At 44.5% G+C, this 21,177-nt stretch overlaps 1 protein-coding gene across 5 annotated transcripts in view; it reads left to right on the forward strand.

Annotated features, from left to right (window-relative positions):
• LOC138295917 (uncharacterized) overlaps window positions 1–21,177 on the forward strand; it is a 195,722-nt gene that overhangs the window by 13,321 nt on the left and 161,224 nt on the right. For all 5 annotated transcript variants that reach the window (XR_011203714.1, XR_011203713.1, XR_011203712.1 and 2 more), the window contains exon 2: window positions 10,216–10,359. The gene's annotated coding sequence lies outside the window, so the exon portion shown is untranslated. The remainder of the gene's footprint in view (window positions 1–10,215; window positions 10,360–21,177) is intronic.

Raw genomic sequence — 21,177 nt, forward strand, 5'->3', positions numbered from 1 at the left:
TATTACAGTCCCCTTACAATACATGTACACATGCAACTCATTATCACCTAATGCAACTAGTTCTCAAGTGTAACACATGCAGCACAATTCTCCCTTTCATTTACATCTGTAGCTAACATTCCTGTAACATCACAAATGCAGCACACTACTTATCATATACAAATGAAGCACACTTCTTTATCATCACACATACGAGAACACCACCTTATTTCATATACATCTTCAGATCATTATATCCTGACATGCACAGTCTCATATACACATGTGGCAAACTCTGTCCAGTGCAAATATGAAGCACGGGATCCCACCCACGTTATACAACTGCATAACATTAGATTTTTCTGGGAACCACTATGAAGGCCGACTCCGGAACAACGAAGTCGTGGACAACGAAAGCGGAACTATGCTTTCCTTAACCACGACTTCATTGTTTTGTGCCTTAACCACGCATGTGCTGAACAACGCACATGAGTGGTTAAGGCACAAACAAGGGAGTCGGCTGAGGAGGACGACGCAACAAGTCAGGTAAGTGGAGCGAGGGGTGGGGGGTTGGGGTTTTAAATTTAGTGGTGGGGGTGGGGGGTCGGGGTATTTTTAGTTTTAGGGGCGGGATGGGGGTTAGGGATTTTAGTTTTAGGGGCAGGGGTGGGGGGTTGCGGTATTTTTAGTTTTAGGGGCGGGGTTGTGGTGGTTTTAGGGGTGGGGGTTGGGGTAGTTTAGGTTTTAGGGATGGGGTGGGGGTTGGGGTGGTTTTAGGGGTGGGGTTGGGGTGGTTTTAGGTTTTAGGGGTGGGTTGGGGGTCGGGTAATTTTGGGGGTGGGGTGGGGGGTCAGGGGGTTTAGCTTTATGGACAGGGTGGGGGGCTCGGAGTAGTTTTAGGGGTGGGGTACTTTAGGTTTCAGGGATGGGGTGGGGGTTGGGGTTGTTTTAGGTTTTGGGGGTAGGGTGGGGGTGTGGTAAGTTTAGGGAGGAGGTGGGGGTTGGGGTAGTTTTAGGGGCAAGGTTGGGGGGTTGGTGTGGTTTTAGGGGGGTGGGGAGGTCGTGGTAATTTTTATGGGTGGGGGTGGGGGGCCAAGGGGGACGCATGCAGGAACAATGCATGCCTTTCACTAATGCCTTTAACAGGAATGCCTTTACAAGGAAAAATCGCTGTTAAGGCATTCGTGGTAAAGGCATTAGTGGTAACAACGAGGTCGTTGTTCCAACCTCGTTGTTCATGCATGCGTTGTTCCGGCAGGCGTGGTTCCGACATACATTAGACTTTTCTATGAAAAAGTAGACATCTTGGATTTTTTTTTGTCAAACTCAAACAGAAATTATATCAAAACAATCACCTGTGCATACACGTGTGCTCAGCAATGCAGGCATTTTGAAATTATACCTTAACAATTGCAAGATGACCATCTGTTCGTTTACCACAAATTCATGCAAGGACTTCTACTCTTGGAACTCAGGAGTAAACGAGAATTAATAAGGCAAGCAGAAAATACATAAATAAATAATGAATGAAAGGAGGGTGGTAAAATCTTTGTGAATTGGTCCCCGTTAACTAGAAACAGAAGACAATAAGTAGGAATGGCGCTGATAAAGAAAATTGATTAAGAAACTATTCCTCTTTTGGGTACAGTCCTTCCACCTTCAAACTAGTATTCCATGTTAAGTATTATTGCTAGTTAGCATGAGTAAAGGAGTGCTAACCCTAGATAATTAGGCATAAGTTTAATCAGTAGTAAAAAAAAATACTTTCATTAGTTTATAAAATCTAGGACCATATTTATGAAATATAGCGCAGTTGTGCATCAAAATAGTTAACACCGCATAATGGCGTTTATCAGCAGCATGGCTGCGCCATGTTCATGAAATGGCACACTATGTTGCTGAGAAAAGGCTAGCATCATAAAGAAGCATTTGCAATGCAATAGGTCTCGCATTAGCGAGACTTAGAGCGTTTGGCATTGTAAATGATAATGACAACCTCACATTTGGGACCTTATTAATATTTAGCCATGCAGCACATTAAGCTTTTATCAGAACTAACTGCATTTGTGCATTCCTTCATACAATTGGCATTAGACTGTAATGGTCTGAACAGCCCCTACAGAGCACCACAGTAAAAATAGCATTTTGAGGAAACATGGTTATATAAACCGATATTCAGGCCCTAGAGGGCATAATCACATAAAAAATAATACTAAAGATTATTGCAATGTAATCATATAATCAGCCCCTTAAAAGCATAGTGTTTTACATATTTTCAGGCCTAGCAGGCCTTTTAAATATAATTTAACTGTGGAGTCAGTGGCACAAGGGTGCCGTGCCACAGATCATTACTAGATGTCCCTGTAGAGTCAATAGCGGAAGGTGCAGTATTACAGGTCGTGACTAGATGTCCCTGTAGAATCAAAAACAGACAATGTCGTACTGCTGGTAATGATTAAATGTCCTTGTTGAGCAAAATGAACTAATAATGCCGTGGAATACATTATCATTTTGAGTAAATCATAGTGCACCAAATGCTTGCAGGCCAAACATGACTATCAAAATACTAATACCTCCAAAGCCCTTACAACACAAACTTCCCTGATAGAGAAGATAGAAAAGAAAAAAAAGTTTCATATATCAGGAGTGGTAGAAGAGGTTAGGATGTTTGGGCCCCCTCTTACTTGGTGTGACCCACAAGATTGCCTGAACAGACAGAGCACAGAATTCTAAATGTTTCGGGGTGGTTTCATTGCCCTAGGACTACCACAGGCTGAGTTATGGGCACAAATGTGTTGTAAACCAAATGCCTGCAAAGCATTATGGGCTGAGTTTCTGTGAATACATTAAACCTTTAAGCAAAATAATGTGTGTTATTTGTTTGATATCGGAAGCATGTAGCAGAGGGGGAGGGGAACGTGTTCATTATGGGCTGAGTTTCTATGAATACATAAAACCTTTATGCAAAATAATGTGTGTTATTGTTTTGTGATCAAAATAAAGTGTTATTCTTTTGATATCGGACGTGTGTAGCTGGAGTGTACACATCTGCAGGCCAGGCAGAACTGTCAGAATACTAACAAAGACCTTATTACACAAACTCCTCCAAGCTATAAAGACAAGTTTGAATGGTGGAAAAGATTATGATATTTGCACAAATGCCTGCAACTCATTGTAGGCTAAAAGAATACAATAAACCTTTATCAGAAATAAATTGTGCTCTTCAGCAGAAAGTGCAGTACCTGTGGTGGAGGCTAGATGTCCCTATTGAGCCAACTCAAACAGCACTATCAATATCATAGCACATAACATATCTGTAAGCCAGACCAAGCATAATTATCAGAATACTAACTACCCTACCTTTAACACCAACTCCTCACAGGCATAGAACAAAAGTTTCACCTACAAAACATTTAAACATGCACTGCGTGGTGGAAGAGGTTATGATATTTAGGCACCCTCGCTCCTAGTGTGACCCACAAGATTGCTTGTACAGAAAGAGCACATCATTATAAATGTTTTGCGGGTGGTCCCATTGTCCTAGAACCACCACAGGCTGAGTTATGGGCACAAATGTGTTGTAAAACGAATGCTTGCAAAGCATTATGGGTCGAGGTTTCCTGAGTGCACTGAACATTGTAGTATCGGCTCTCCCGCTGTGTCCCGTGAGAGCCTGAGGATTCATTCCTAGGTCGATTTCATGTTTTATATAGGGAGAAAAAAAGTACAAAACAGGTGCAACACTACTTGTTATTACTGACTGTGTTAAGTAGGGACCCAGTGATAGGCAAACACAGAAAACAAACTGCACCCATGAACATGAGTGCTGACAAACACAGGAGGCAGGAAACAAAGAAAAATAGTCCATCTAAACAACAGAAAAACATGTGAGGTGTAAGTAAACTGTACTTTGCCGGTGCGCCTGGGCCAAATACAGGAAGTGACATATTGGCTGCCAAACCACTTAGACAGCAGCACAACAAGAGCAACACTGCCTTCAACCTATTGGAAGTGGCAGGCAGTGGCAGGCGGGACAAAAATGCCTACATCCCTAACAACAGGTCTTCCAGACAGCGCATGTGCGCTGTCGAGGCTCGACCAAAAAATGGCGCTAGCCGATGATGAACGGTGATACACAAAATGGCCAAAAGTGATGGTAGACTGATTAGCTGCAAAAATTGTGCCGCTAGTCAGCCTAGCATCATTTTTCGGTTACACAAGCAGCCAAAAATGACACCTGTTCAAGAATAGACAGGAGACAGTACAACAATAACAATGCCCAACACAGGGGACGAGTGTCCCCAGGAGAACCCCAACAGCAGCCTCATGTAAGAAGCCCCCAGTGGCACACTACAGTCAAGGATGTATAGGTACATAGGATGGGCTCCCTCCACTTGCAGTGTCTCTGTGGTGTGGTTAGTGGTGATGCTGCGGGTTGGGGTGGGCCTCTTGATGCCCAAAATAGTGACACCATGGTGGACTCCAAGGTGTTTGCAATGTGTTTCCCCATGTAACTATGCTGAAAGTCACTTTAACATCTGGTCTGGCCAAGCATTACATTTTTGACACAAGCCAGTGTTAGTATCATTTTTCCTAGGCACTCATATTTTACCGACTGGCTCATAAATATGGCGCTAGCGACCTAGCGTCATTTTTTAGGAGGGAATGCCTACCTTGCATATCATTGTCCTTAAAAGACGCAAGGTTGGGTGACGCTACAACAAAATAACGCAAAGGCTAAACTGGTATAGCAACAAAATATAAATATGGCGCTAGGTTAATGCTACTTTTGCTTCAAAAATAATGGCGCAAATGCAGCGCTAACTTTCCTTAAATATGGGCCCTAGTTTCCATACAAACTGAACACTTAGGGCCTGATTCTAACTTTGGAGGACGGTGTTAAACCGTCCCAAAAGTGGCGGATATACCACCTACCGTATTACGAGTTCCATAGGATATAATGGACTCGTAATACGGTAGGTGGTATATCCGCCACTTTTGGGACGGTTTAACACCGTCCTCCAAAGTTAGAATCAGGCCCTTAATTTCCCCATCTTGCTGTTGCAACTTTGCTTTTCCATATAGTTTAGAAAGAATAATCAGAGGCATCGACGTAAAAAGCAGCACATATTGTATTAGTGTATATACATGCACACACAGCACATATCCAACGCAACATACATCTAGGACCTGCATCTCGTCCCACAGAAGCATGAGCTAGCTGCTTTTGGAATCTGACCAGTGCACACAAGTACTGAGAGCGAGCAAGAAGTGCTATGAACAGCATGGAATAACCGATTGACACCTACTGCGCTCTATGTTCTGTGGATTTGCCTGACCCTTAATTGAGAGCAAGAACCCAAAAAGGATCAGTATGCATATGGCTCATGTGCATTTCAATTTGATAATGAGGAAATAGCATTCCACACTATTGCAAGACGAGTGAGTGCAGACTTACATGAAGTAACTTCACTGAAAGCAGGAGATATTTGTGTGCCATGTAAAGAGAAAGTCTCTGCTAATTCTGGGGCCCTCTTCTTATTCCCCATTCTGGACTGAAACTTAATTGCATGGTATAGGTTCAGAAGATTTTTGACTCCTATTCCCCTGGCCCATTGTACTATACAACTTATTATTGGGCCCATTCTAATCCAATGTCCCTTGCTACACTCACAGCATATGTTCACCTTTGACCCCTCCCACCTTCATCTCCAATATAATGCCAAATTGTAGCTCGTTCAAGCCAAAAAAGAAATGGTTCCTTCTGTGCTGTGGCTACAATCGCCCATGGGCTTATTCATACTGACCCTGGATGAGTAGTGTTACAGAATCATGTATGGTGGATATATTTGCTACTCTGTGAATGTGCAATGGTGAGCTCCAGCCCCTTAACATTCAAAATCCAAGGTGAAGTGTCTACATGTACCAATGATGTTAGTTCTGTCAGGTAGCTCTTAAATGATATAGGTTTGTGCACCTCCAGCTGCTCCATAGAGGGCTCCATTGGATGCTTGGCATCTTATAAATTACAGTCATGGGACAAGGACAGGACTTTGGATTTTGGGCAGCAGCACCACCTAGTATGGAGAATTAAGTCTGATCCCACACCGTGTGACAGCTACTGGCCTAACCCTTCCGGCTAGCTAGCAGCATCTCACCAGTACCAGAGGTAAAAGTGATTGGTGGCAGCCTATCGCATGACACTCAGACTCCTCCGACTCCTGGGAACTCGTGGCAGATCAGATCATACCTCTTTCTCTCAGTTAGACAAGTCCCAAATCTGCAAAGACAAAACAGAGCAGGATCTTGGTTCAATTGGGTCTATTAACACAGCGGTGTTCTATGTAAAAAGGCAAGAATTGCGATTATGAAAATAATTAAACAACACGATTACAGCAGTGACCATGAAAGTGAAACACAGGAAGAGTCTACCATATTGTCTAATTAGTGCTGTGGGTTCCCATACTGTTCCAGGAAGACTTGCGTGGAGCCAGCTGGGGCTGTGAGGGTCTTGGGGTTTCCCCTTTAACCCCCAACACAAGTGGCAAAACCCAGGTGGCCAGTGGGCATAGGGACCCGAAACAAGAGAGAAAAAGACAATGAAAACACTGTGATGCAGTGTTGCAATATAAGTAAAGAACACTGTATGAATTTGCTTGTTACATATTTATGCCTAGGTCAATGTAGTGCAGGAAAAGCCAGCGGGCATGTCCTACTAATAATGACACCCCTTTGTCTTGTGATATTGCATGTAATAAAGATGGGGATATTCTGGTCATGGGGTATAATGTGATATGAGAGTGTCATCAAAGGTATTTCAATCTATTTGATTATGCATATTTGTAAGTGATGCATAGTATCCATAATGTGTGTAGTAAAAATACTTATCCTGTTTATAAGAAAATGCACTGCCTGACATTTAGTAAGTGTTGGTGTTGTGTTATCAGTAAGCTGGGGTTACTAGCTCACACCACTTCTTCTGAGTAAGCCTTGGACTTCTCTGCTTCACTACCCTGACAAAGTCAAGTGCTACAACTGGGTGCTTTTTTCCCAGTAAAGAGAAGTGTATTGATTGTGAAGTACCCTGTTTCTTCACAACAAGTAACCCAAATTCTCCAAGTTCTGGTTTTGAATAAAGGCATAGGTTGTTTAGGGATCTGCCCCAATCAGTGAGAAGATCATCGGGTATGCAGTCAGTATTACAGAGGAGCCACTTTGATCCCCTTCTCTAATCATCCCTTGCCCTAAAAGTAAATATGCCTGACAGCCTTTATTGAAGGGGATGGACATTCTCTAAACTGGTCTGAACTTTAGAAGGCAGAATCAAAGCATGGAACCCGAGTCCTAAACTGAACTCAGCTGCAGCTTTCGGGCTATAAATTATTTTTTAAGATCATCAGTGATGAATGTGTCAGTTACGTGCATTCCAACAAGCAATATTAACACAAAACAAAATGTGCTGACAGTTGCCTTTTGTTTCTAATTTAACAGACAGAATGGATTGATTGTTCTACTGAACTAGGGTGACTCAGGATAGGAATGTGTTGGGTTTTGCCAAAAAGGTGAGCTGCTTGGAAGAAATACAGTTATAATACAAAATTCATTCCTGTTTTCGTCATCTAGCTATTACCTTAAAAAGGAAGAACGTAGCATGGTTCCCATTGTGTTTCCATTGTATACACCATTTAAAGAAGAAACTACAAGTCCCCACGTATAATCCGTAGTTATCACCGTCTCAACAGTGAAAAATACAATCCATTCTGAGTGTCTTTATGTTTCATTCAAGAACCAGTATAAATATTCAGGCCCATATTTATACTTTTTTAGCGCCACATTTGTGTTGTTTTTTGATGCAAAAGTGGCACTAACTTACAAAACACAATTGTATTTTGCAAGTTTGCGCCGTTTCTGCGTCAAAAATGATGCAAATGCGGCGCTAAAAAAGTATAAATATGGGTCTCCGTTTGATAAAAGTAACCCGATTTGCCTTGCTGGAGGAATTTCCATGCTGAAATGATTAGAAAATTGACCTAGAGTGAATGCACCATTTTAGAATTTGCAGAACCTGCTACAAGTGACCACAAGTAAGGCGATCTGATGCAAGAAAGGTAGGTACCATGCGTCCAGAGCAAACCTATATAACAAGTACAAACTAAGGGCCAGGCTCATTGTCCCACTACAACCCATGTTATAAGTGAACTCAGAATTCTGATTGAGCCAGTACCAAGAGTTATGTGATCCGTACGAAGATAGAGGAGTGAGAAGCTGTACAAACACAGCGGGGTATATTGCCCCTGGCTCCACCTTAGCTCCGCCATTTCGTAATTTTTGTTTGCTAAGTCAGCAGTAAAGCGGCATTCTTCCCACACCAAATTTACAAAGTGGGGCAAGGCATGCATTGAACCACACTGTCTGTAAACCCTTGCACCAAGCATAATGTATGCAAGTGGGGGCGTTCCCCCCTTAGGGGGGCAGAAAAATGGCGCAAGGAAATCTAAGAGATTCCCTTGCACCATTTTTTCAGCACTTTTAATGCCTGTTCGGAGCAGGAGTTAAAAGGGGGCTTCCATTATTTATAATAGATCTCTATGTAGTCTGCAGGAGTAGCGCCAAAATTTTGGCACTACTCCTGCAGAGTACATCAATAGCGTAAAAAAAATGACGCTACTGTCCCCTACCCTGCGCCATGGTGCTCTGTATTTTAAATACGGCGCACACATGGTGGCGGTGGAAAGTGGCGCTGTGCTAGGTGCAGCTCCACTTTTATTAAATCTGCCCCAGATATTTTGTCAACTGTCATTTGGGGACTCTACCTGCTTAAATCAGATGGAGCCACTCTGTGAAATACTAAGTGGAAATAAAGAATAACTAAGGAAATCAGGATTGAAAATACTGTTTACTAAAGTAATTTCTCACGTTTAATGGGACCATCAAGACCACATTCATAAGAGCCAGTAACTCTGCCCCCGGAGTTGCTGATGCCTCTGATATAAATAACTCATACAGGACAGACTTCCAGACGTCCATCTTTCAGGACCCTAGATTGAGGCCCTATGTGCCTCTTAGATGAAAAAAGTTTAATTTGCGGTTAGAAATTCCACGTTGTGATTCGATTCACATAATCAAGATTTGCTGGTATTTGACTCATGACCAGGGAAAAACTGCAAATCTGGTGGCATTTCTGAAATCATAGTTTGAGTGCACTGGGTGGGAACATCGCTGTTCCCACCCACAAACAGAGCAGGCGGTAATTAGGAACTTAGGGCCACATGTGCGAAATTCAGGTTTTGCGACTCACAATTGCGAGTCTCAAAACCTGATGTACAACAGTGTCAATGACACTGTTTGCGATTCCCAATGGGGTCACAAACAACCTACTTCATGAATATTCATGAGGTAGGTCGCAATTTGCGACCCCATTGGGATTGGCTGCCCTCACAGGGATGGTGGCATGCTGGAGACTGCAGACCACCATGTCTGTGACTGCTTTCAAATAAAGCTGTTTTTTTGGGGTTTTTTTAATGCAGCCCATTTTTTTTAAAGGAAAACGAGATGCAGATCAAAATCAAAAATGAAGTTTTCATTTCATTTCATTTTTTGAGAGCAGGCAGTGGTCCGTGGCACCACTGCCTGCTCTGAAAAAATATTTTTGCTGCCATTCACACAGGGGAAGGGGTCCCATGGGGACTCCTTCCAGTTTGCGAATGGGTTAGCACCAGTTTGAAACTGGTGCTAACTGCGATTGTTTTGCGACCGCATTCGCATTCACAAAACAATCATACATACCATCTGGATTCGGTATTAGGAAAGGATGCCCTTCTCACGCCCCTTCCTAATACCGAATCACAGAACCCAAACTGCGATTCGGTAACAAGTTACCAAACCGCAGTTTGGGCTTTGTACATCCCAAATAGCATTTTTCAAGTCACAAACGGCCAGATTCGCCGTTTGCGATTTGAAAAATGCTACGTACATCTGGCCCTTAATGAACATCCAGAAACATACAACTATGTGAATATTCACCAATATTCCCAATCGTTCTCAAGCATAATTTGCGCACCTGTTGATTGAGCAGGAAAACTCTCAACAATCTTATATTTCAAGAGATGGAAAAAGAAAACATAAAAGCATGCATGATGTATTTGCGCCATAATGGCTGTAAATCAGTTTTGGTTAGGGGTGTTCACAGAAATGTATTCTTTTTTTAAATTATTTCTATTTCTTTTCATATAACAGACAAAAAAAGCATGAACGCCACACTGACACAGCATCAGAGAATTACAGAGTACTGTACCTGGGGGGTCCGTGTGACTCCATAAATAGCACCAGTGGCGTCGCATTGTGGGAAATGACTCCGTCAGGACACCGCTTTAATATCAGGTTCGAGCATTTGTGCCTTTATGCACTATTTTGTTGTTTTTAATTGCTAAAATCAAATAATTGTAATCGTGTATGGTAATTTTTTTATCGTATTTTGTGTTTTATTTAGATAAATATTTACTATTTTTCCAAACCTGTGTGGTGTCCATTTTGTAGTGTTTCACTGTACTACTGTGTGCGTTGGTACAAATACTTTACACATTGCCTCTGGGTTAAGCCTTTCTGCTCATGCCAAGCTAGCAAGGGGGTGAGTGGGTGATAACCGTGTGTGTTTCTCCTTTGCCGTGAGTAGAGTGAGGGTCTTGCTGACTGCCAACCAAAAACCCCATTTCTAACAATGCTAGTTCGGAGCTTTGCAGGATTAACGTCACAAATGTTGACGTTAATCTTGCAAAGCCATAGGGGCCCATTGAAAACAATGGTATGCCCCCTTTTATCTCCTGCTCTGAGCAGGCGTTAAAAGTGCCTAAAATAATGTCACAGAGAAGTCTCTTAGATTTCTTTGCACCATTTTTTCAGCACCCCTAATGGGGGAACACCTCCTTTGCACACCTGGCACAGGTATAATGTAGTGCAGAGGGTTACAAAGTGGCACAATGCATGCATTGTGCCACTTTGTAAATTTGGTTAATCGATTTTGGCCTCATTGTGCCACATTAGACTAAAAACAATTATGCTAATATGGCGCAAGGAGGCACTAGGGGCTCTTATATCCGCCCCTGTGTATTTGTTTATATTACTTGTAGTCTAGTTTAGAAGTGGGTGGCAATGACAAATTCTGCCTGTACCAGCAGAGTTACCACCAAAGGATTTTTTGTTGTACAGACGTGGCGATAATTCATCTGGCTGTAATTTCGCTCTTGTTAATCCCACTGTCAGCCGATTTTCCACATCCATTGAAAATCAGAAATTTTTACATTACCACAAATCTATAAATCATTCCCTTATTCTTCCAAGAGGTCATTTCTGGTTTCTAAACAAACCACCCTAGCACACAAAGCAGGAAATGGCATGAAGAAAGCAGGATTGCTTGTGAATGCACCATTCCCATACTATACAGAGCCATGATGTCTTAAGACAAAGTGGCTGGGTGGTAAGTATGTGGTGTTCCGCTTAGTTGCAAACAATGTTGTTAGTAAGGAGATGAATGCCTAGATTTGAGCTCCAGAAGGATGAGCAAAAAACTAATAATTAACAATATTGGGTACCTATGTAGCTTTTTTTGTTGACTTAGTCAAACTTATTTACTATGGAGCATGTGAAAGACCACCACCAAAGTCACTGGACTTCAGATTAATTCTCCTTTATGCTATTGCTTTAACATATATTTGGATGAGTTATTTGGCTTCTAATTTTTTAATGTCAAAGAAGGCTGCAAAATTACATGAAAAAGAGTTAAAACATTGTTTATGTTTTTCTTGCTATAAATAGGCAACATTGGCCCAGTATGCAAGACTGTTTGTCTAAGATGTGTTGCTAGAAACAAATGTGTGATATGAGACTTAACACTAATTGTAGACATTGTGCGATAAAATTATTGAACTTTAAAACAATTAAGGCCCTCATTCCAACCCTGGCGGTCTCTGACCGCCAGGGCAGAGGGCAGCGGAAGCACCGCCAACAGGCTGGCGTGCTTCCAGGGCTATTCTGACCGCAGCGGTAAAGCTGCGGTCAGAAAAGGGGAACCGGCGGTTTCCCGACGGTTTTCCCCTGGCCCAGGGAATCCTCCATGGCGGCGCTGCTTGCAGCGCCGCCATGGGGATTTCGACCCCCTTCCCGCCAGCCTGTTTCTGGCGGTTTTCACCGCCAGAACCAGGATGGCAGGAACGGGTGTTGTGGGGCCCCTGGGGGCCACTGCACTGCACTGGCATGGGCAGTGCAGGGGCCCCCTAACAGGGCCCCATGAAGATTTTCACTGTCTGCTTTGCAGACAGTGAAAATCGCGACGGGTGCCACTGCACCCGTCACACCCCTGCAACTCCGCCGGCTCCATTTGGAGCCGGCTTCCTTGTTGCAGGGTCTTTCCCCATGGGCCGGCGGGCGGCCTTTTGGCAGTCGCCCGCCGGCCCAGCGGGAAAGCCAGAATGGCATCCGCGGTCTCCTGACCGCGGAGCGGCCATTTGGCGGTGACCGCATGGCGGGCGGCGCCCGCCGCCCGCCGCGGTCAGAATGACCGCCTAAGTCTTTACTGACTGACCGGCCTGTTGCATATTACAGTTTGCATATTGTAATCTTAATAAACTCTTGATATATATAAAGCGTTAACGTCTGCATTACATTTGATGGTCCAGTGTGGAGTACACCCTTCTTCTCTTCAATTCCTGTTGTTCTTTTCCCTCTGTACAATGCTTGATATCCCATTGGGCAAGTCCTGTGCTGTCTAAAACTTCCTACTAAGTACTAAGTAATGAAATTATTAAATGAGTAGAGAAAAAAGAAAAAAGGAGGCAGAGATGAAAGTGAAAAAATTTTACATGTTCTGCTTTGATTATAAAATAATGTCATGTTAATTGCATTTGAACTCCCTGTAAAATATATTGTTTCTTTATCACTTTTTGTCATCTGGCTTGACAGCACAGCTGTCACCAAACAGTTAAGTGAATATCATTAGAGAGGGGCTTCGGCTCCACCCTCCATGTTGAGAGCCAGGATTGATTGGGCAGACGTGTACTTCCACAAAAAAGGACTTGCCCTCCACTCAGATGTGATCATTTTTTTTATCCAGCTGCCTAAAGTTGATCTTTCAGCAGCACACGCATTACATTGTAATGCTATTTAAGTGTATTAGATCACCAGATAATGTGTGTTGGTTTTCTCTAGCAGCAGCACAGATGAGAGGAGGGCAGTCATTAACCTGCATGTATTTCTAGGTCTGGCTAAACAGTGAAATTGTCACCTGGCATTTTTATCTACAGAATGTTATTGTATAGTTCTTTGCTTCTACTCAAATTCTTATTTATTTATATGGTGTTTACTTGTAATGTTTCACATCACCATCCACCAGTTTTGAAGTCAGATCTATTGGCATTGCTAGTTCTTGCTATAAATATTGGACTTCAAAATGCTGTTTTGACATCATTTGTTAGCAGTTGGCAAATAAAGCTTGTCTGGTTCTCCATACTAATATTGTATAATGTAATGACTGTCTCCTACCATAACACCTGTAGCTTTTTAATCAATTTAATTGAAAATGTTATTCTAAAATGTATAGTTTCAATCTATTTTTTCAAATAATGTTTGGGCGGGACTCTCTGTGCCCCTTTGGAAGAACAGCCACAGAAGGCTGTCCTTTTTTTCCAAGACTTTTGATTAGATTTTTTGAAACAGAAAAAACCATACATCAATATCTGAACACCAATGGCAAAAGTGACCAATAAGTAAAGACCTATGCATACCATGTAAATCAACAGCCAATTATCTGTGATCAATGATGACAACATCTACATCAAGAACGTTGGACCAAAAACACTTATAGAACATCCTCTAAGAATATCACATCAAGGGTGAATCATCTTAAATAGTGTTCCACAGCTCCTGTCTCACCCAATCCCACCCCAAAAAGTGCAGTCATGCAGAGTAAGTTCTGATCTCTTCGTCGAGTAACATCCATGGCTTGAAGCATGGCTCCAGGAGGATCCTGTGATAAGCCACCCACCTCTCCCATATTTTATAATATTTCTAAGGGCAACCTTGTTCTATATAAATAGGGAGTTCTAATCCTAATCAGTGGTCAAATCTCTCCTTCAACCGCTCCAGTGAAGGAGCAGTAGCATCTTTCCAAGCCTGTGTGATATCCCACTTTACTACAACCAGGCCCAGCCACAGCAGGGCCCGCACATTTCTGTCCCCGTCAATGTCATTGGAAATGTGGAGAAAGGTGCTTTGCGGGGTTTGGGCAGCATCTGCATCAACAACCCCTTCTAAACAGTAAAAAACTCCCCCCAAAAAGGCCGCTAGGACAGCTCAGCTCCAGACTGTGTGTAAAAGTCTACATGGTCCATCTGGCATCACAGGCTTGTCATGGATGGAATCAGCCCTGTCTTCCAGATCCTCTCTCTCCGTTATAACACTGCATGTAGGTAGCATAGTTGAATGAGGCTGTACTGTGAAGCAATGACCACCTCCCTAGTAGAAGCCAGTGCCTCTCTCTAGTCTTTGGCCTTCAAGCTGCCTGGGTCATGGGTCCATGTCTCCAGAAGGAACCCAAAGGTATCCAGGGCACTATTGATTAAGGATCAGTATATAGCAGAGATGTTGTGACCTGGAATGTGCGTCAAATATTTTGCCCTCCAGAGGTGTAAACTCTGGAATCTCTTCTGGGAGGGCCAAGTACGGTGTGAGAAAATGGCAGAGTTGAAGGTAGCTGTAAAATTGAAACTTAGGGAGCTGAAACTCTTCCTGAAGATCAGCAAAAGCTTTCAATGAGTTCCCCTTGAGCACATCCCCTAATCGGGAGATACCAATAAGGTCCCAGTTTCAAAGCCCCTGCAGTCCAACCACCACGTGAAGGGCTGTGTCAGCTCAAAGAGGAATCTCTTGGGTGATCCAATCCTTCCAGCCCGTGGTCACCCCAGTGTGCCTCCAGGTGCCAGTGACCACTCCTGTGGCTGAGGGAGTCCACAAAGGGATCTCACCCCATACAGCAGATGAGAGAGTCTCTTTCCTCCCATGGCCCATCCTTCCATCGCATAAGCTGATACTGTAAATCCCTGAAACCACTAATCATTTAAAAATGTTAGGCCACCCTGTAATAAGACTGTACATCTGATGTGGCTTTGCCATCATCATGGATCAATTTACAACACTTGGATAGGTCAATCCGAGGCAGACTGTGGTTCCACAGGAAGCCCTGCAGCAATGACTCTATGCATGAGAATAGAGAAGCCAGTAGGGGTAAAGGGAAGTTCTAGAGCTGGTATATCAAATGCGGTAGCATCACCATTTTAAAAATAGCAGACCTGCCCAAAAGGGAAAGGGGGAGAATCTCCTAGGACTTAAAATCTGCCATCAGCCTTGCTAATTGGAGCTGTATGTTAAGCTCCCAAGCTTGGGTCTCATCAGTGTGACATAGACTCCCAAATAGCAAAACCCCTGACAGAGAACCGTGAGCCCAGAGGTCCACATCAAATCCATAGGATCCTTGCCACCACATATACCAAGGATTTGCCAAGGTGCATCTGAAATTCCTTGAAATCTCCAAAGATCTTCAGCATTTGGAGCGAACGTGGTCCTGAGTGTGAAAGGTCCGCCAGTATAATAAGCCTGTGGTCTACGTACAGGGCTATTCTCGCCTTGGCCCCAGGACTCCACATAAACCCCTGCAGTTGTGCATCTATCCTGGTTCAAGAGCCAGGGGCTCAATGGCCAGGGCAAATAATGACAGAAAGAGGGGACACCCCTGCCTTGTTCCCCGTTCAATCTGGAAGGGCGGGGACACAGCTCCGCTCACCCTCCCCTGTGTGAAAAGGTCTATATAGAGGAGCTTTACTTACCCAATGAATGTGGTCCAAAATGTAACCTCTCCAAGAAGGAGAATAGAAACTGCCATCCAACTGAGTCAAAAGCCTTACGGAAATTGACCTTAGTATAGTACCGTCTGTGTGACAGCATCTAGATAAAGGAATTGTGATATCTGCCGTTCTGATATTATGTTGCATAGCCCTTCCTGTCATGAAGCCAGACTGGTCTGGGTAGAACAATGTGACAATGACCCGGAGTAAGCGGTTGGCCAAAACATTGGCCCACACCATGACCTCCATATTTAAAAGAGAAATTGGCTGGTACAACTTTCATCGTTCCGGTGACTGACAGAGTTTCAAGATACCCATGATGTCTGCCGTTCTAAGATTTAATGGTAAATGGCTCCACTCCAGGGTCTGCTGAAGGACCCTCAACAACCGGGGACCAGTAAGTGTCCACAAAGTCTTGTGGAATTCAGCAGGAAATTCAACCGGGCCTGGAGATTTGCTCAGATGGAGCATCTGGAGCTCCCCTCCTAATTTGTCCACTATAATGAAAAGGACAAGACCTGCCTATCTTCACTGGAGAGGGAAGAGGATGGGAGGTCCCGCACAAATGCCTCACCTTCCAGGTGGCTCACCACTTCCTGACAAGCATATAATGGTCCATAGTGGCCGTAAAGGTCTCGTAAATATTTTGATCCCCCAATACTCAATTCCCTTGGCCAGTCAAGATATAAAGAACAGGGTGCTGGGAAGCCACCCTCAAACAGAGCCAGATTTATCCCCCCACTAATAAATATGGCTTTAGGTGGCCATCCAAGACAGCCTTGCCTTGTCAAGCATATTTTGACATGAGACTGAGCCTCTGTGAAGCAAGTCTTTAAGTATCATTGGATCTGAGGATTCAGAGTATTGAGCTTCAAGCTCAAGGAGTTGTGTCTCCATCTCTGCTACTGCAGCTGTTACCCAGTCATGGTGTGTTGCGCGATAGCTAATAATAAAGCTGCGCAGAGTTACCGTCATTGCAGCCAAAGACTCTCCAGAGAGGCCACAGAATCAAAGTAATGGTGGTTATTTTTGACTGGCACAGTGCAGGGCCGTCTTAATGTCAGCATCAGCCAGGGTCCAATTGCTTACTACTACTACAGCAACTGGTGGGGACCTTCCTGTTCGACAGTGTCTATCAGCAGTTCAACTGGAGAGTGGTCGGACACCCATGTGCATGAATATTGGCATGGGTAGTGAGTGTCCCTGGGCCCTGGGGAGGAGGAAGTAATCCATCCTAGAGAGGGTTCTGTGTACTCCAGAACAGAAGGTATATTCCTGCTCCAGAGGATGATGATGGTGTCAGTGGTCGAGCAAACACATACGGCCTCATTAAGAGGTTGGCGGACGGAAAACTACATCTACCAAACTCGTGACAGGGTGACCACCGCCCACGAGGCGACCTCCCCAACGGAGTCATTAAGAGTTTCCCACTAGGTCGGTGGACAGAAATCTAAACTGGCTACAGCATTGTCTCGTAATCGAGCCAGCGGCAATGCTGTAGCCAGCAGGGTGCACCAGCACCCTTTCAATGCAAAACAGACAGTGAACATTGCCACGGTGCTCGGCAGGGCGTGTGTGAGATCTTGCAATGTATTTAGCCCGGGAGGCTTGCAGTGTGGCATCACGATCTGCATAGTTGCAGTGATGGGTCTCGGGGAAGCCCCGGGAGAGGGGCGCTCCCTCAGAGATCGGTGGGTGCGCTCCACTCTAGAGCACAAAGGCACATATTTATACTTCAGTTGCACAGAACTTGTATAATTTTTTTTCACGCAAATTCGGCACAAACCTAATTCCATATTTATATTTTGACGTTGGACACACCTAAAGTCAAAATATAGGAGTTTTTTTGATGTGTGCACCTACCTTGTGTCAATGAAATGCAAGGTAGGCGTTCCCATCTAAAAAATGGTGCTATCTCTATAGCCCCATATTAATCCCCTGTGCTAAAATGACACACTGGTGGGAGGAGGGGCTAAATAATGGTGCAAAGCCTGTTTTGCACCATTACTTAACGCCTGGGTCAAACCACACATTAGGGGACCTGTGGACCCATTCCCTTGGTTAACCACAATGGAATGGGTCCACAGGTGCCTTCCCAAAGCCCCAGGAACACCCCCACCCACACCAGAGGGACACCAGAGGATTGAGGACCCCATCCCATGTAAGTAGGGTAAGTATTGGTAAGTATTTCTCAAATGTAATTTTTTTTTTGCCATCGGGGGCCCTGACTTGGGGCCCCCTGCATGGCACAGGGGGAAATGGCCATAGTCAGAGGACATTTTTCCCCTGTGCTGGCCATTGGGGTGGTGGGCATGACTCCTGTCTTTCCTAAGACAGGAGTCATGTTTTTAGTGGTTGTGTGCCAGGAAATGGCGCTAGTCTGGTTAGAGGCATTTTTATTGCCTCTAATCAGGCTAGCGTCATTTTCTGATGCACACCCCCCTCATTCCCTACTGCCTCCCCCACCCAGCTAGCGTCTTCTTCTAATACGCTAGCCCAAGTTTAGCACCGGCTTGCGCCTTTCAATAAATATGGCACCTGGCTGTGATTGTTAAATGATGCAAGATGACACTAAACTTTTTGCTGCAAAACTGCGTTAGGGCAGTTTTGCGGCAAAAAGCATAAATATGGGCCAAAGAGACCCAGTCTGACAGCAGCCAGGACCGTGATCAAAGTGCTTGCTTTGGGTCCCTCCGTCCCCTGGGAGACCATCACAACCCTGACATTGTCCCTCCAGGAGTGGCCCTCAGTGTCCTCGGTTCTTGCCTATAGTTGTGCCGGAGTAATCCACAAGGTCTTCACCTCTGCCAGGCAGGCCACAAGGAATCCTCCACCTCAGAGAGTCTATTTTTATGAGTGGTGACCCTTTCAACACTGTTGAGGAGATCTTGCAGATAAGGGACAAGTCAGTATGGCATTCACCAACCTTCCTCTCTACAGAGGAGCGGAGTTCGGGATGGCCTGGAGAATGGGGGACACCCCAGGCAGGTAGTGGGTCCCTCCCTAGTGCCCCTGCCCCCCCCCCAGATGGGCATTCCGCCTCGGCAGCAGGTTTTGAAAAATTTTCAATTTTACCTTGCAAGGAGGCTCAAGGTAGTTTGTCTTTCACCATGGACAGTACCCAAGGAGGAAGCCTCAACCTCTGGTCTTTTAAAAGAGGGCCAGAATTAGCAGCCGATCCAGTCAATGGTCCAGGCCAGTATGGCATGTGAACGAGAAAAGTAGCAGGGGAGAATCCAGGGAGGTGGGACACTCACGTAATGGCCACAGCACCAGCGTAAACCACACAAGCAGCCACCAGAGAAGGCCCTGGGAGCGATGTCAAGACAGAGCCCAAAAACTCCCACATGGCCCCTTTACCGGTAACTTCCAACATAATCCTTTGTCAGGGGTTACAGGACAACTTGACCCCACAAGGCATAAATGGCAATGGGTCCAGTCAAGCCCACCACCTCACCGGAGCTGGACACAAAGAAGCGCACTCTGCCCAAGTTGGAACTCTGGTTTTCTTGGCCCCCACCTAACACCTCTGAGGCAATAGTCTCAGGCACAGTGCATAATTCGGGCATAGGTCAATAATCACTGCAGTGCACTTGTCTCCCTGAGCCCTGTCATCTTAGCAGGATACCGATGCTGGGAATTACTGGAAGCCAACAGAAGCAATCAGGCCCAGAACAGGTGTTGGTGGGAAAACCAATCAAGAAAGGTCCATCTGGGTTGTGTTATTGCACTGCCGTGACAGTTTAGCCATAGGATCGTAAATCAGGCCTCAGTCTGGTATTACGAGGCAGGCAGACCTCAGATCTTTGCCTGCCCCCTGAGCCGATGGGGGACATGCACTTCTGGGTTGCAGGCCCAGGCCAAAGCAGGATGCTGCATTCATTTTTACCCAGTCCCCCTTGCGACCCAATACAGCCACCGATCCTGCTATCTGGAGGGGGAATGGGAATCAGTGACTGGAACCACCAGATGCAGCAGTACAGTAAACCGGTGATCGCACGCCACACCAGAAGGCCCTGGGCACCGCCTCTATTACCAATCATGCCCACAGAGACCCAGGCAGGCTATGATAGATGTCCTACAGATGTCCAGCAGATGTCCACCACAGTGCCCAGTGGCAAGGAGTTTCCACCATGGGCCGACACAGCCACCATGTACTCCCCCGAGGGTCATTGCTCACCTCCAGCCACCTGAGCCCTCTCCAACCTCATGGCCAGCAGGTGAGCGTGGCTCCATCAGCGTGGTCTACTTCAAGGCTGCCACCACGAGCAGCTTCTAATGTTCACTCCAAGGGCCATCTGACCTCAAATAATTGCAGCAAGGCGCTGCCACAGCACGCCAGACCCCCACACCCTGAGTGGGTGGGCCACGTGGGCTGTGATTCCAGTAGGACAAAAATGGATATTTCATTGCGGGGCTGAGGTAGCTCAAGAAGGAGCGTTTTCCATCTTCAGTGGCGGAACCACACCCCAGGATGCCTTTTTTTTCGTGGTTTCATGAACACATCTTCAGAATTCCCTGGAAAAAGGAGCTTTTTGATAACATTCTTAAAAATGGTGTTGTAATGTTAAGCATTTTATTTTCTCTAAAACACATGTTGGTAGCTTGCCTTTGCCATTCCTTGTATGTTTCAAAGTGATGGGGTGGAGTGGTGGATTGTTATTTATCTGACTACTCCCTTGTGCAGAAGACAGTTTTCTGAAGAAAATATGTACTTAATTGATTATCGAATACCTTCCTGGTATAAGATGTCTTCATTAATATTGGCAATACAAAATAGAGCTCTACTTTATTCTATTTATGTACACTGTATGTTTTCCTTTTCTGCATAGTTTTTCTATACCTTTTCACTATTTTTATCCTTGCACACTCTTAAATCTATGTGTGGGTTTCAGTATTCATATATCCATTTCCAAATACAAAAGTGATAGAAAACAAACTAAAAATGAGAAATTTCACCCAAATGTAGAAAAATTAAGTTAAAAAGGTAAGATATAGCATTAAAATATCCAACATAGAAAGGTGTGGCTAACAATAGCAGAAAGCTCAGAATATTAAAATAAGCCCACAAGGAGAAGTTGTCAATTATGTCCTCTTACATTAGGAAACAAGCTTATGAAGATCTTGGAGTTATTACCTTGTTGATATTTAATGCATCTCTTTTTTCGACTTAATATTAGAGAAAATGCTGACCACATTAGGAATACTACTTATGAAAGCAATGATCAAAACAAATACAAAAATATAAAAATAAAAAGTGCTGAAAAATGTTTTTCTATGGCAAGGAGGGAGCATGAACTACTCGCCA

The sequence above is a fragment of the Pleurodeles waltl genome, chromosome 5, assembly GCF_031143425.1.
Source record: "Pleurodeles waltl isolate 20211129_DDA chromosome 5, aPleWal1.hap1.20221129, whole genome shotgun sequence".
Taxonomy (NCBI): Eukaryota; Metazoa; Chordata; class Amphibia; order Caudata; family Salamandridae; genus Pleurodeles; species Pleurodeles waltl.